This window comes from Lytechinus pictus, chromosome 12 (genome assembly GCF_037042905.1).
Source record: "Lytechinus pictus isolate F3 Inbred chromosome 12, Lp3.0, whole genome shotgun sequence".
Taxonomy (NCBI): domain Eukaryota; kingdom Metazoa; phylum Echinodermata; class Echinoidea; order Temnopleuroida; family Toxopneustidae; genus Lytechinus; species Lytechinus pictus.
Genome location: NC_087256.1, coordinates 13178525 through 13196954, shown reverse-complemented (window position 1 = coordinate 13196954; position 18430 = coordinate 13178525). Strand labels below are relative to the sequence as shown.

Sequence of the window (18430 nt, the reverse complement as noted above, 5' to 3'; positions counted from 1 at the left end):
TCTTTTCTAAACTTACATCGATAAATATGAAACGAGTACAGAAGGTTTATACACAAATAATGGTGATGGTCTTTGCTACACTCAAATTTTTTTTAAAGTTGGCAATCGCACTCCCTGTTCAAGTTTCGATATAAAATAATGAAGTTTACATGTATGTAGGTCTATGGAAAATACAGAGAGAGCAAGGAAATTTTACATCAAAATAAAAATCGCCCAGAACATAGAACTATTATGAGGCCTGAATGAGCATCATACTTCACCCAACCAGTTCTATGCAATTTTATGTGGCATATATTTGCGCTTGGATAATCAGGTGGTATTCTTTGGTGTGATGCAAAATTCGATTTGTGCCAGAGTAAAGTATTATATCAACACTATTAACAAATCTATATTTCCGTAAGGTTAGTTAAATCTTAGTTGAAGTATATCCATTGCCAAATTTAGTGAACATAATAATAGTCTATACTTTTTACCACAATTTTGCAAGGATGTCTACTACAACTTATGCATGATCATGACTACATGAACGTCGGGGCTCCATTGCATAAAATTGGCTATATCGGTTTCGGTTACTTTTCCATCCAATTCATTGTACATGTTGTAACTACACTGTTCAACAAATAATAAAATCGAGGATTTCTTGAAAGATACAATTTGATGGAAAAGTTAATAACGGAGTCCCGGATTCATCCACTGCAGTTATAATACCATAATTCGGCACAAATCGAATTTTACATCTCAGAAACAAAAACTTCCTGATTATCCAAGCATCCATGAAGATATTTTTACGACAGTGCATTTATCTAATGGATTTTCATCTTTTTTTTTTATTTATGATGTGTAAAGATAAAACCTGAAATGCAGATAGAAAATTGGGAAGAAAGATAGAGAGGGGGGAGAAGAAAAAATGCAACCTTGTGGAACCCTCGCTGATCGGATAGTTTGTATCTCAAAATTAGTGACCGTGTATATTTTTTGTGTGATCTGGTGGTCGTCATAAAACTGGTTAAAAGTTTGTCATCTCAGTGAATCTAGGTGCCCAGCTAGACACACGATAGGCTGTGATAAGGTTCTCAGCACGGCATTATGCCGTGGAGCAAATAAATATAAAAGATTAAAAATTATTAATCAATTTATTTTCTTTATATTATAAAGAAAGGAAACGACAATGATTGTCATGATTGTATGCAATTTCTACCGATACACTTCAAACACAGCCAAGACAGCAAGACGATTCGCCGTTGCTGACATAGACCATAATTTATTTTACCAATCACGGGCTCTGGATCTTCCGGGCTGGATTTTCTAGGGCGTGTGTGAAAGGTCAAGTCATTCCCAGAAAAATGTTGATTTGAATGAATAGAGAAAAATCGAACAAGTATGCAAAAAACACTAATTTTTTTAATTAAAATCCGATGTAAAATAAGAAAGTTATGACAATTTAAAGTTTCGCTTAATTTCACAAAACAGTTATATTCACATCCTTGTCGTTATGCAAATGTGGAGACTTATATCATCACTCACTCACTATTTCTTTTGCATTTTATTATGTGAAATATAAATTTACTCCCTGTTGTCGTGTGAAACAACGAATAATTCCTCCCTGAACATGTACATTATCATTGTTTAATACTATATGGTTAAATCAAGTTGGTCCTTATTGTCAAATCTGTAAAAAAAATGAAATATTGAATAATTCAAATAATAAGAAACCAAAAAAAATAATGAGTGAGGACATCATCGACTGTCTCACATGCATGTCACTGCTTTGTGAAAAATAAGCGAAATTTTAAAATCTAACAACTTTCTTATTTTACATTCGATTTTGATGAAACTTTCAGCATAATGCTTGTTCGATTTTCCTCTATTTATTCAAATCAACATTTTTCTGGGGGTGTACTTGACCTTTAAGGATGTCTTGGGTGATACATTGTATAATCGATGCAAAGTGGGTGCACATGCATCGTATGATTTCGTAATCATTTTCAGTCATCATACTGAAAATCATTATCATCCTACTTGATATATATATATATATACATACACATACTTATATACAAATATATATATATATATATATATATATATATATATATATATATATATATATATATATATATATATATATATATATATATATATATACAGTTATACTTTCTTTCCCTTTCTTCCTTCCCTCCTTCCTTCCTGTTTTCTTCTTTCTTTGTTTCTTTCTTTCCAAGAATGAAGGAAACATTTTCTTTCCTTTATTCTTTCTTTCCTCCTCCTTTTTTTTACTTTCTTTTTGTCTTTCTCTTCTTTATTTTGACTTTCACACATTTATTCATCTTCCCTTTTCTTTTTTTTTCTTTCTATATTCAATTTAAAGAAAGACGGAAACCTTATTATCTATTTTTATTCTCTCTCTCATCCTTCTTTTATTAGAACTTTCTTATATTTTTTATTATTTCCTTCATTTTTTCTTTCTTTCTTCTCAATTCATCTCTTTTCTTTCTCTCCTTCATTCTTTCGTTCACCCTCCCTTCCAATTCTGTATATTTTTTTCACAAGTCTAACACTGTGTAGCCTTCTTTCTTGATCTTTTTTTGTCGATTGTCTTGTATTTCATTTTGTGAAATCTGGTCACCCTGGCCAGGACTCGGCTTCAACTTCAAATCAAATAAACAATGAGTTGTCAGACTAAAATAGGCGACTTTTGTTGTCGTGATCGGCGACCAGAACAACTTGAACAAGAGTCAAGAAAAAGAAATGCCAAAGGCAGCGCCAGTAAATCAAGTTCAGCCAGGACAGAAAAGAATATAATTAAGAGCAAAATAATTTTTGAAAAAAAATCGGGCAAGCAGTTTTTTCTATCGGGCAAGCAAATTTTATTATCACTTGCCCGACAGGGCAAGTGATGATTTTTTTTTGTAGAGGCCTGTATACACACACACATATATAATATGTATATGTTAATGAATGATAATGATTTGAACTACAAACATGTGGATTAAGCCCGCCGAGGATTAAACCATTTAAAAGGAGTTGGCACGTCGTGAAATATGCACCCGGTAGTAAACAGAGAATGAGAGAGACAGATAGAGAGAGAAAGAATTAGATGAAGAGAGAGACAGACAGAGGGGTGCCAAATATTGAAAGAAACGGTAAATAGAAAAGTAGAAGCACGATTTCATAATTCAGTCATCATTTTTTTTTGTCCTCATCAGAGGTATTTATTACATTAAAATCAATAATCAAACACATACAACATATACAATTAGTTTCATATTTCACAACCTTTTGATTTCATTATACTGTTTTTCTGATATTTTTATCATGTTACTCTTTTACATTGAAATCAATGAACAAACACAAACAATATATACAATTAGTTTCACATTTCACAGGCTTTTGATTTCGTTGTACTGTTTTTCTGTTAGTTTTATCTTATTACTCTTTTCAAGAAATCTTAAATTAATGACTAATTCTCTCTTGAAATCTGACAACATAGAAAAATAGCTGAATTTTTTTGAAGTGAACTGAGCCAACATACATGTATAGACTCTATAAAACTGAAATATTAGCTCAAAAAATTAAACAAAATCCATTGATTACAGGTATAGCTGTACCAACTAAAGAAATATCTCTAGCCCAGTACGCCGATGATACTATAGTATTCGCCAATAGAACAAATTCTGTACAAAATATAATGACTGAGATTAATAGATTTGGAAATATAGCAGGGCCGAAAGTCAATTGGTCTAAATCTAAAATAATGAAGTTAGATGAAAATATAGAGTTAAATGACCTACATGTAGAATGCACGGTCGATCCAGTAAAATGTCATGGAATATATGTTGGTAAAAACCATGTTGATGTAGAAAAAAGAAATTGGGAAGGGAGACTTGGAAAAGTCGAAAATATACTTAATTTATGGAAAATGAGAAATCTGACTTACTTTGGAAAAATATCTGTCATTAAGATTTTAATAGCATCACATTTTGTTTATGTTGCTTCGGCAGTTCCTGTGCCCGATTATATTTCAAAGGCATTGAATAAAAAATTATATACATTTTTATGGAATTCCAAAAAAAATTAAGTTAAGAGAAATGTATGTTTAAACAAAGAAATTGATGGTGGGTTAAACATGGTTGATATGAAAGCCAAATTTTCATCACTTCGATTAGCATGGATTTATAAATATATGAATGAAATAAAGGGAGCATGGAAAACTCTTTTTACCTATTGGACAAATAAGATTGGTGGTTTTCCATTATGTTTACATTATAATTGTAATAGTGTAGACATTGTTAATTTAGGGAAAAGGTATAATCTACCCTCCTTTTATATCGATTTTCTATATGTTTGGGCAAATTTGAGATACCAGAATTTTTTTTAAATTACTGATATTCCAAAACAAGTTTTATGGAATAACAGTAATATAAAAATACAAAATGAAACACTAAATTTTAATAAATGGAGGAAATCTGGTGTATTGATGGTAAATCATGTTATAAAAGAAGGTAAATGGAAAAACCTCAATACAGTATTTGATGATTTTGAAAACAGAAAATTATTATACAATTTTGAACTACAAAAGTTGAAGAAAGCATTTCCCAACACCTGGCTGGAAAATAGATCAAATGCACAACAAAAGGAAATAACGATTATACCTAATCTTATTGAAATATCAAATGGTGATTTAATTGATGTAAATATCTTGAAAGCTAGGCATTATTATCATTATTATTTAGAACATAACAAAACAGAAGCATCTTTCTGTATGTTTTGGCAAAATTATTTGGGACTTCAGATAGAAATTAATTGGGACAAAGTCCTTTATTCTAAACTTAGACAAATAAAAGATAACAAGGTTAGAGAATTTAATTTTAAGCTCCTGCATAAAATACTTCCGTCCCAATCAAATTTATTTAAATGGAGTTTAAAAAATGATGATAAATGTAATCTTTGTTTACTTAAGGGAACCATTATGCATATGTTGATAAAATGTGAGAATATAAAACCTCTATGGAAAATGGTAGAAGACACAATTCTTTCTGTTTCTAAAGTACAGGTCTGTGTTAATGAAAATATAGTAATTTTAGGTTGGAATATACAAGAACCGAAATACTGGTTAATTAATATCATTTTGAATTTTACTCAATACACCATTTACAGAAATTATATTGAAACGAGTATGAAAAAAGGTTATTACTTTGTTAATGTAAATAGATTATGGATGAATTTGAAAATGAAACTGAGATGGTATTTAAGTTCAAAATATGTTACTAAAAATAAGAATACAAAAGAAATTGACAAATTGCTGGAACTCATTTATTGATTGATTAATTTGATTACTGTATATACTTTGTGATTTTTAAACTGTATTATAGAGATGCAAATAAAGTCCCTCGAAAGAGGTTTAAAGAGAAAAAAAAATAGACTCTATAAATCGTATATTGTGCGAAAAACACACGATTTCATAATTCAGTCATCATACAAACTCAACTTTTTGACCTCAGATCGTACATGGGGTCGCAAAGCTATAAAATTCGCGCTCTTTCTAATCATTCTTCAACAACAAATGCTCGCAAAATTTCTACTTTGCTATTATCATGATTATGAATACAACATATCAATTTCGTTGACCCATGGAAAGGGGAACCGGTTTTGACAACTTGCAAAAGCTGACTTGTTATTTTTTATCGAATCTTGAGGGCTCCGGGGCATGATAAACTTTGAATCAGGCAGACAAACCAGGGTGTTGGGAGTAGATTCTCTGGACAAACACATGACATATTGATGCAATGCTTTATTGATCATCTTTTTTTGTCAAAATAAATATAGGTATTTGCAGACGATTAATCAAGATCATTTACCATTGACTTCGGTCAACTTTGACATGTTGCATAAAACCTTGCTCGTAACCATATTAAGAGGCCTTTTTAAAAAACAAGATACTTTGTTATGATTCGCTTTATTGATTAAATACGGCAAAGTGACCATGAATTACCTACACAGGAGATGCTCCGATCATGTAGGATTAATTGATAATAATCTAGATTAAAATAATTAATTAACAGCAACAACAATAATTATGATTATAATGATAATAATAATAAGAATAATTATAACAATAATAATAGCAATAATAACAATAATAAAAGTAATAAAAATAATAATAATAATATTAATGATAATAATAACATTAATAAACATTTTTATGTAATGCTCTATATTCCACACATTCAGTCATATGGTAGGTCCGACAATGCACGAAGCTGGGTACGAAGAATCGAACAACAATTTCGCGGCCGGGACAGCAACAAACCTAAACCATTCATGCAAGGACTTTCATTAAGGGTCAGACCAAGAAGATTCTATGATTTGAAACCTCCTTGGTCAGACAGGGAAAGGGAGCTTTCTACTAACATTCTAATTGAAAGGAAATTCTATGAATTGAATATTGAACAAAAGAAAACGTGAACTGTTTGAGGTGGGTGGATTTTGGGACACAAAGGAGGATATCCTAACGAGTGAATCGGTAGTAGGCGTGAAGTGGGTGTGTCGGGTCATTCATTATTTTGTGAACTTTGAGAAGAGTCTGATGTGGAAAGTGTGATCTGACGGGGAAAGATCTGAATGTAGCGAGTTTTCGAAACCACTTTGCTGACGCTTTCCGGAACGTCGATAATCTATCGTCAAAAACTTTCCAAGACAAAGAGTTCTTTGTCGAAAATTGGTGAATCAAAACAGCAGTGTAGCCCTGGACTCTGGACAAACCACATATTTGTATTTTTTTCGTCCGCTCCGAATCTTAGGAGGATCTGCTTTCCCATTTCATACATTTTTGACAAAAACTGTTATTATAACAGTTTATTGTGATTTAACGGGCATTTTCAATAGATTTACTCATGCTGTAGAATCCATCCCCGATGCAATAGCAAAAACTTGCTTATATCAGCCACTTAGCGAACTCCTTTCTAGGTCTTTTTAGCATTTTGGCATTTTCCCTTTTTTTTACCATAGACACATAACAAGTCAAATGTAATTAAGCTCTTGGTCAATATTTCTCCAATTTGTAGCATAAAATACATGTAGAGTAACAAAAGTTTGACATTTTCTGCTTCCCATAATTTCAAGAGTCTAAAACCATGAAAAGAGTCTCAGACCATGGCCAAAGTTAAACCTGACTTCAAAATATGCCACTGAGTTAATATTAAGTGAACTATAAAGTAGCGACGTAGGCTTTAACCCCTCATCAATCACCGATTTTGAGATGCCGTATGGTATAACATGTATGAGGTGATTTTTGGCTGGTCCATGACACAACGTTAACTCAGAGATGTGCTTCTTTATGACTTTGTGAATTGAAATGCTGATAGGCCTAAGAGGCTCCAAATGCTGATGAGACTGCTGACTAAAAACACACTCTGTTCGCTACCAAAACACATCCACGTCACTGAACATTTTCCCTCTCACAAACACACCCACGTTGCTGACAACATTCGTCTCATTTAACAAGACCTGTTCACTCCAACAACTCCAACAAACACATTCACGTTGCTGAAGATCAGCTAATGCAATATACGTCCCCATTCCCTCCCACAAACACACCCATGTTGGTAATTAACTGCATTCAGTCCGTATAACACACCCCATTCCATCCCACAAACACACCCACATGCTCCCACAAACACATCCATGTCGCTGACTGCAGTCATTCTGTGTAACACATCCCATTCCTTCTCACAAACACACCTACGCCACTATCTAGTAGAGTAATCCCGTATGACACTCCCTTTTCCCTCCCAAAAACACACCCACGTCGCTTACTACATTAACCTCCTATTTACAAGCCCTGTTCATCCCACAAACACACCCACGTCATTAGATGCAGACTACCTGTATTAAACATCCCATTCCCTCCCTCCCCTAAACAGACCCATGCCACTATCTACGTGTACAGTAATCATGTATGACACACCCTTTCCCCTCCCACAAACACACGCACGTCGCTAAGTAAAGTCATTATTTGCTACACATCCCATTCCCTCCCACAAACACACCCACGACGCTGACTAAAGCCATTCTTTGCTACACATCCAATTCCCTCCCACAAACACACCCACGGCGCTGACTAAAGCCATTCTTTGCTACACATCCCATTCCCTCCCACAAACACACCCACATCGCTGACCTAAGTCATTCTCTGCTACACATCCCATTCCCTCCCACAAACACACCCACATCGCTGACTAAAGCCATTTTTTGCTACACATCCCATTACCTCCCACAAGCACACGCACGTCGCTGACTAAAGTCATTCTCTGCTACACATCCCATTCCCTTCCCCAAACACACCCACGTCGCTGACTAACGTCATCTTTGCTATACATCCCATTCCCTCCCACAAACACACCACGTCGCTGACTAAAGTCATTCTCTGCTACACATCCAATTCCCTCCCCCAAACACACCCACGTCGCTGACTAACGTCATTCTCTGCTATACATCCCATTCCCTCCCCCAAACACACCCACGTCGCTGACTAACGTCATCTTTGCTATACATCCCATTCCCTCCCACAAACACACCACGTCGCTGACTAAAGTCATTCTCTGCTACACATCCCATTCCCTCCCCCAAACACACCCACGTCGCTGACTAACGTCATCTTTGCTATACATCCCATTCCCTCCCACAAACACACCACGTCGCTGACTAAAGTCATTCTCTGCTACACATCCCATTCCCTCCCACAAACACACCTACGTCGCTGACTGAAGTCATTCTTTGCTACACATCCCATTCCCTCCCACAAACACACCACGTCGCTGATTAAAGTCATCTTTGCTATACATCCCATTCCCTCCCACAAATACACCCACGTCGCTTACTAAAGTAACTCTGTGTAACACATCCCATTCCCTCCCACAAACACACCCACGTCGCTGACTAAAGTCATTCTTTGCTACACATCCCATTCCCTCCCCAAACACACCCACGTCGCTGACTAAAGTCATTCTCTGCTACACATCCCATTCTCTCCCCCAAACACACCCACGTCGCTGACTAAAGCCATTCTTTGCTACACATCCCATTCCCTCCCACAAGCACACGCACGTCGCTGACTAAAGTCATTCTCTGCTACACATCCCATTCCCTCCCCCAAACACACCCACGTCGCTGACTAACGTCATCTTTGCTATACATCCCATTCCCTCCCACAAACACACCACGTCGCTGACTAAAGTCATTCTCTGCTACACATCCCATTCCCTCCCCCAAACACACCCACGTCGCTGACTAACGTCATCTTTGCTCTACATCCCATTCCCTCCCACAAACACAATGTCGCAATGTCGTCAAATGGGATTTGATTACAGTAGAAACCAGAATCAATATGATTTGTTAAAACATAAAGTGAAATAATAACAGTAATGGACTTAAGAGTTATTAAATGGCGAGCTAGGAGCCCGTCCTGTTAGATTTCATATATAATTACTACAATGGACCATTTTCTCAGAAAATTGAAAAGGACTTAAGCTGTGGCTTCAATCCAGTCGGACGGATTATTTCATACACGCTAACATAAAGAAAACAAATAATCACCTACGATAATTACAATGATAATTAAAACATTGATGACAAGTCTATAGACATGATAGACTGTGATTTCACCAAAATCCCACAAAACACGATGAATTGCACCACAGCTTCGGCTTGTCTGAAGACTCAATGTTAAATGTTGGGGTCTAAAATTGTAAATTATGCTCTCGCCTACCATGTAGCGTTCAAATTTTACATAAAGTGTGGAGGCCATGGAATTTTGTATCAGCAGTTGATGATTTTATTTATCTGTTTTTAATTTATTTTCTTTAAACATGTTAAAAGAAGAATGATGTGCATTATTTTATCCAAATAACATAGTGATTGGATATACGGAAGGTACAGACGAATATTACATTCTGAATTTTTCATCACATTCCAGGTTACTTAAATTGTTTTATATCAAGAAATCTAAAATTTCATGTAAAATCGCAAGATTAATGCTGTCTAAAACATTTTTATTTTATGAACGTACTGAGAATATTCTCTTCCTCTTTTAAGATGGGGGGGGGTGGGCGCAGATCCAAGAGAGAGAGAAGGGGGGGGGGCAGGGTATGCGTCTTTGCATGCGTGGGTTCCGGCCTTATGTATACCTATTTGAAAATATTATATTACTAGAGATATTGAAGAGGTATTGGTATCTTCTATTTTTCAGAACAATGAATATGAAAAAAGAACAACACATGTTCCGATTCAAGCCAGGAATTCGGGTAAGTGACTTGCAGACAACGTTATTTTCATAGCATACACAAATTTAAGATAAAATTTATTCTGGAGAAGGATTTGCTAACATTGATCTTAAAACTAAGTACCTGTGATCGCAGCAATTTCGGGAAAGTCTTTGAAATCGTTTTTCTGGTTCATTTACATGTGAAAGCAAGTCTTGAAATCATGGACTCCACATTCTTAAAAGTGTTCGGCAACGTACTGTCCACACAACAATTGGTTAAAACTTCATCCGATTCTGGGTAGTTTTAAACCAATAATGTCATGAATGTGTGCTTTGGGTGAAACTACACACTATTGGTTGAAAACTATCCAGAGTTGGATAATTGTTTTAACCAATTGTTGTGTGGACAGTATGTTGCCCAACACTTTTAAGAGTGTAAGCTGGAAAAAATGAACACACTGAAAAACACCGTGCTTATGTTGTCCATTGCTCAGGAACCCAAACTAATCTACCAGAGTTGGCTTTTTAATTTATACATACAATTTAGTGGCAATTTTATTTGATTCTATTCGAGTACAACTTTCGATTCCTCCCACAACTGGCATCTGTCTTCAGATATTTAGTCAATAAGAGTTCACGAAATTTTTGTATACATGGCAATTTTCCGACTGAAAAAGCTTTCTCATGTTACATAATGTCGTAATTGTTTCAACTGTAGGTAAGGATAGAAATAAACCGATATATTTTTCATTATGCATTTCACATAAACATTATAATTAAAACACATTGCAATTGTTTAGCAAACATATCTACATTAGTTTTACTTCATGATCTCAAATAACAAAATAATTATGCATTGCAGGACAAGGAACAACTTGTGATCAGCAAGCTTTTTTTCATTAGGAATTGGAGAACGCCCAGAGATCCACCTGTTTACCGATGGATCCAAAGAACCCGATTCTATTCTCAAAGTAAAGACGTTCGCTGCCGTGCAAGAAGGAGACCAAGTCCCGAAGATTGTTAAGGCGAAGTACGACAATTATATCTGTGTTGCCGGCAGTGGAACAAAAGGAAAACCGACTTACATTCGTACAGATACAAGGTATGATAAATAAAATACAATTTGAATGACAGAGTTGGGAGTAATAAAATGACATGGTTCAAAACAGTATCATAACACCAGCAAATTCTAGCAGGAGTTCTGTGTCTATTTAAAGTTAAATTCAAAAGTAGTCTTGGACATTTTGAAAAGGGTTAGATGATTAAGTCAGTTTTGCTGTGTTAGATTAGCAATAACATCACTGACAACCTTGAAAACATTCCAAATAGATTTGAGTGTATCGTTATTAACAAGGAAATCAGCATTTGGTAACGTATATCAGATTTTTTTTCATGGATAACTTATTCGGTCAAGTTTGCGCTGTTTTTATTCGTATCTGATTTACCTAGAGAGCAAAGGGATGAGTGGTGCAGGCTTTTACAGACATTAATGCCCATGAAAACTACGCCGCATCAACAGCCATTAGAACCCCATCGTGGAAGGACACAAACGGACGCTACCTCTGATAGACCGGTCATATCTCGGGTTAGGAAAGGAGCCCCCATTACCGCCCCTGGCAGCATGCAAGGCATTTATCATGCTGAGCTGGACAAAGTCATTAAGGTTAGACCTTGCAATAATATTATAATCATAAAATACCCTTGCACTAGGTTTATTATACTGTTTGCATTATTTGAGAACTTATTTTAGGAGATTCTCACTGAACAAATTTTCAACCAATAGTAGGTCCATGGTTCTTTGGACATGTGATTGCCCAACTCTCAGGAATTACTCAATTGTTGGGGAACAACTTCTATGGCATTAGGCACATTTTCTCGCCCTCATATTAGATATCTAATTAATGGTATTGCCTTCATTTTTTCACAATAAAAAACCTTTCCTTTATTATCCTATATCCAGTTTGATATTCTCAAAAAAACATTAATTTTCCTACATTTCACGAATTTCACACGCTACATCATCTCCTGTCAAATTCAATTCAAATGCCCTGTAATTTTTATCTGTGTGTTTTTTTTTAAAACTAAATCAAGCCGATCCTTGATTATGCAAATGTGGAAAGCAATGAGTATTCCTTTTTATATAGAAATATATTTCCGAACTAATTTAATTAATTATTCTCTCACAGACTTAATCAACTACGTAGAAGGAATGGTATTGCACAGCGCCCACATGTCTCTGGGTAAAAAAGGGAAAATCACAAAATAATGTTTTTAACAAAAATTGATCGAATGGCTTTTGGCCATAGGCCATACAGGCCCAAGATTTAAACATCTTTGCTCAGCCAGGGTAAAATTCTTACCAATGATGTGTTTCCCTCCTAGATAATATGGAAATATGCTCACACGTGGAATATTTTTAGATCTAAACTGTCTCCAGTTGTCGTCGATTAGGGCTAGTTTTCACAATTTTTTTCCTTTTTTTTTATGGTCTACATAACTCGTTTTTTACAAGTAAAATTAAAAAAAATGTTTCAATTGTTTTATTTCATAGAAAAGGGTCAATCAAGTAGAAAGCATCGATGAAGATGTTGACGACAGTCAAGTCTGCTGTGGACGTCATCACAGAGAGGCCACGGCAACCAATGGTAATTATTTCTTCCAGAATCAAAGAAAGTTTAAAGACCGCTCGTACTTTTTTCCAAAACCGTGTACAAAAACGTAAAAATTACCAACTGAATGTGATTTTTTGCATGGTCAGCCCCCCCCCCTCCACTTTGAAAACCGATCCGCAGCCCCTGAAGGGATTCTGCAATCATAAAGTTAGCCTGACCTGATATCCATTCACTATAGACAGTTTTTCACACTCTCTCCAGTCTCCATCATTATGTGATAGTGTAATGAGCAAATATATATATATATATATGTGTGTGTGTGTGTGTGTGAGGGTGTGTGTGTGTGTGTGTGCATGTGTGTGTGTGTTATGAAGCAAAATAAAAAGCTGCTAAAATTAAAAAAGGCAATTTTTTTACCTTTTTAATACAAAACTTTAATTTCCTGATAGATTTTGACATAATCAGAAAATAATACCACGTCTTACCCCTTTTCCTTTCCTTTCATTTTCTTTCTTTTTTCACTTTTTTGTTACTTGTTAAAATGTCAGGGGTCCTTATCCCCCCCCCCCCCCGCATCTGTACGCCAGTGTTTGTATGATATTTGGCTGCTCCCTCTAAAAGTGTTCGTCAGCGAGACATGTCTGCTTGTAGCTCATTTGATAGCGCCTCTTTTGACGGCTTATATAGAGTGACACAAGAATAGCGGGCCAGGATCTTGACAATGCATTCACTAATACACTCTCAAGCTAGCTGCACGCGGGTCAGCAAGCCTATTCAAATCTTGTAAAACTAAATTATCATTCAAGCTGGACAATAATGTTAAAATATCCCATATCTTAAACTTTAGATATTTTAAACAGGAAACGCGAAAAATACTCTAAATAACATAAAATTCTTAAGGCAGACCTAAGTGCGAGAAACCAAAAGCAGAACATATTAAATGTAAGGCTACGTTCGGGAGTATTCAAGATTTTTTTTTTAAAGCAAATGCAAAGATGTGAGATTTTTTTAATGCAACAGTAATGGCCTATACCGAAAATGACCGGTTGTTTAGTTTTTGACCCCAAGGTATTTTTAATTAGGAGAAAAGGTCCGAACATCAAATAAAGGTTTTTAGAATAATAATTGTAGTGCCTCCTTTCTAGAATCAATTTTGAAGCTGTCAATATCAACTTGATTTATGATTGATAACTTTTCTTCACTCCACACAGACGACGGTCAAGATACCTACGAGAATGTTCACCAAGTTCACAATTTGGATGATTGGCGCAGAAAGCAGCAAACTTCCAAACAGGCCCTAAAGAAGACCCAAGAATTATACCAAGATTTCCATGTGACAAATATTCTTCAGGTTGGTACCTTTGTTTCCCGCTGTCTAACAGTTATTTTTCAGGAGGCACGTGTAGCTAATATGTAGAATAGGCCTACATAAAAAATATCAAGAAACTAAAAATGACGTAACTATTATATATTGCTAATCTTGACACCATCTAATCATTATAATAGTTGGCATGAATCCAGATGAGTTGAAATTAATTTTGGCTAACCGAGCACTCAATTGATTTGAATCAATGGCAAAACAGGCTCGTGGTGAGCTAAGAAACATGTTAAATTACGGACGACAAATAATCATTAATGAGCTAGGGTTATCTTAATATATATATATAAACAAAATAGATAGTGTGGCTAAACATAATGGCAATAACTGAGATCATTTGCTTAATTTCTAATTTTATATTCCAGGAACAGCTTGGACATCCAGAAGGTGTGTACGAGACTCCTGTAAGTTTTCCGAATTTCTTACCGAGAAATGAAAACCGTCTTTCTGGATTCAGTACTTCGTCTGAAGAATCTGAAGGAGGTGCTTCAGCCATGTCCGCTCCTCGGAGCCTCCACAGCAATAAGGAACCAGTGGAGAGTAGCTGGCCATCTACTCCTGTGCCTTCGGATGAGTCGGAACCTGAATATCCAGCGGAACCTACGAACTTCAAAATAAGCAAAGCAGAATCACATAAAGAATCAATTTTATGTCCCAAGGAACCAGAGGCTAGTTTATGTCTTGATGAGCATGATGAGCCAATCTATGTAAATGCATCAGTTATTTCCAGAACTGCAACTCTGAGTAGAACTCCCCGAGAAAACACGTGCAAACCTATTGTGCCAGAACGGATACAGAGTATGAAGAAGAACCAAGTGCCTCCAAAACTACCCAAGAGAAACCTAGCCAAGATCACGCAGGAGATTGAAGACAAATGCAGGTAAAGCCAAGAGGGAAACATTAATAATGAATTTGTTCGAGAAAGTTATCATGTATACCAAAATTGATTTTGTTCTACAGTTTCTTTCTTCTAATATAATATTCATAATGTGTTAACAATTCAATCAAGCTGTCTACAAGTACAATAGCTGATAATTATCAGATGCCTTACCCAGTGTTTTTCGCATGTTATCTATCAAGAATTTCACTTTGGATAGGCTGATTAAGAGTTCAGGAAATCTTGTGGGGATGGAGCTACTATCGTCACTCTTTGTGATTTTATTCAACATGTTTAAAGCATGTTGCATGAAAGGTTATATCCTTAATGATACGAAAATACAAATACTGCCATGCGCGTTGAACATTAACCACCAATCGTTTTGCATGACTTGTTTATAACATTGGAGTTCTGTATCTCTTGAAATGCAATCAAGGTATGTTATAAATTGCATTATCGAGTAATATGAATTTAGAGATCATTTCGGAAACCTGTATTGTTACAAAAGGATTTTCTCAGTCTCAATTTGATGTAGTACTATGGATCGTTATATTGCAGAAAACTCAAAGATGAGAAGCTGGCGGCCGGGGATTAGCAGAAGTACGGGTAGCAAAAACCACTCTCGTTCGGAACCTGCAGATGTTGTATCTAAAGAAAATCAATGATTGTATTTTGTGAGTACCGCAGTGGTTATTCTCTTTCGTAATGAGAGTTCACGTACAACTATAAACCAGGGGCGCTGATCCATTTTTCGGATGTGGGGGGAAGGCAAAAGGGGGAAAAATATCAAAAAATTTCGCCACGCTCCATGCGTTACAATACAGGAATTTGAGCGCTAAGCGTGCCGAAAAACTTTTTTTTATTGTATGTTATTGCAAGTTTAATGGCTTAAAAAACCTATTTGCATTGCATTTTATACATTTTCCAAGTTGTCAAAATTGTTGTGGGCAAATGCCCTCACTCGATATTTAAGCTGGAGCTGATTGCCCGACCCCTCCCCCGTGATCGACCTACGCCTCATATCGTGGATCATATTCCTGGTCTAGATTTCTCGTTTCTACTTATTTCCTATTCAGTCCCCTGTTGTAATAATCTACGCATAAACTTTATTATTCTATATAACTTTAACTAGATTTATCTTAACTTGACAGAATTACATACGTTCCTGATGAGCTCAAGGATCACTTCTGTACCGGTGACCAATGGTTGAAGGTTAATGATACCAACCTAAACAGCGTTTGCTTTGCTGAAACATGCGTTCAAATGTCAGACAAACCTGAGGTAAATGTGTAGGGTCCCTTGCTAAAAAAACACAAACATTTTATTTCAGTATGCATTTTATGACACAGATTGGTTCACATGTTAGCAACATAAGTACTATATACCGACTTGTTATTTTTATACTTCTATCAATAATCTTATATAAAGGATAATATTATTATACCTCTCACTTTTAACATGTTTAAGGAAGTTTTGTGTCTATATACAGAGAGAATATCATCATCACCACAGCGAAGTAGAGGATATTCATATTGTAGCTGCCCAATATAAGTTTTCTAACCATCATTCCATTTTTTCCTTCATGATTTATTGATATATATATTCTAGAAAAAAAAACGATACGAAAAGTAATTATTGTAGGCAAGCAGTGGATTCAGTACCACAAAGACACATTCAATGACAAAATCCTAGCATTGCCAAGAGGTTTAAACTAAATTTAAAAACAGCGAACAAAAAATAGTAAACGTCCATTCAAATGTTGTTCTTTTTCAGATCGAGATCACAGTGAGAAGAATCCCATTTGGAACGATATGTGACTTCCCATGGACTTCAAGAAGAGAAGCCGATATAGGGCTAAAAATACAGGGAAACGAGGTAAGCTAATGAGGCATGCTTTTTATTCAAATAAGATATCTTTGCCATGTATTTTTTTCCATTTCATCTAACCCAATCAATGTTGTCAGGGACAGAGAATGCATTATCAAAAGATAAAGGTTATGTCGCAATTCACTTGCATCTTTGTTAAAGTGGCTCTGTAATGTTAATTTAGTCATGGAATTGAATAGCAGCCAGAATAGGAAACAATATGTTGGATGATTCCTGTCCAAATTGATAGACAATGTAATTCGTCGCCAGATGAGACACATTCTTCATTATTGCTAATAAAGGCATAAATATTCATATTTAATTCATACGATAAAACAATCATGAATCCAGCTCATTTCTGTCGTTAATGACTGTGTAATGAAAGCCTTGCAAATATTTTTCAGCCATTTGCTAAATCCTGATGTCCAAAATGTATATTTCAGATTGAGCGTGTACAACCAAACGGTTTGGCTCACCAAAGAGGGTCTCTACAGTCCAACGATACCACCTGTATGAATACTGCTGGTTTGAGATGCAACTACGTCATCACTGAAATCAATTTTGATCCCGTCCACCCCGATGCATCCACAAAACAGGTAAGGAGATTTATAGGAATTACATTGATCATTGTGAGCTGCAATAAGTCGTAAATTCAACGTTTTGATCAATAGCTAAGGTACTTGCTATGGGTTTTTGTAAAGTAGCATATCTGCATGAGTTATTAGGGTTTCTGAGAAGTAAGGGGAGACCACTGTGTCCCAATCGTGTAGGATGACAAATTGATCATAGAGATGCTTAAAAAAAAATCAAAATCGAATGGCACCTGTGTTGTAGGTGATATAGTTCACAACCTCTATGTTTACAGCAGGGACACTCCTTTAACCATTGCATGTCTTGATGAAGTTTTTATTAATTTTCCCTCATTATGACAGGTATGGTATACGATCAAGAAGACACCCGGAATTGTAGTTCTTATTCTTCATCCGGTGGACTTCCGTACGGTACAGAGGGGCTACGGTTACGACGACGACGACGGCCTTTACCAAAATTCCAATCTGCCAATTGATCCAAGTTCTCATCTGCATAGTACACATGCAAAGGTCTGAGCGACAATCATTCGCCGAAACACAATCAGAATGGTACTCTGACCGAGGACACAGTGTGCACAGAACGATATTTAGGATCACTTGGGCAGCCTTGCTACACATCACCTGCAACGTTGATAAGACACCGTAATATTTTGTGACACTTGTAGATACGCAACGAAATGGCAGAGGTCACAATTGAAAAGCCGTTTTTTATAAATACACTGCGCCAGAATGAGTTACTTGTATTTATATTAACACGCCGCTTGGCGTTCCATACACGATATGTTGCGTGTTACGTAATGATGCTTTGTATAAGCCAGTTCGTAGTTCCTTTCTGCGCATGATCAA

The 18430-nt window shown here is 35.8% G+C and overlaps 1 pseudogene; it reads left to right on the top strand.

The window, feature by feature from the left end:
- The first annotated feature begins 10250 nt into the window (after positions 1-10250).
- On the top strand, positions 10251-18376 carry LOC129272414 (uncharacterized; annotated as a pseudogene).
- Positions 18377-18430: the final 54 nt, after the last annotated feature.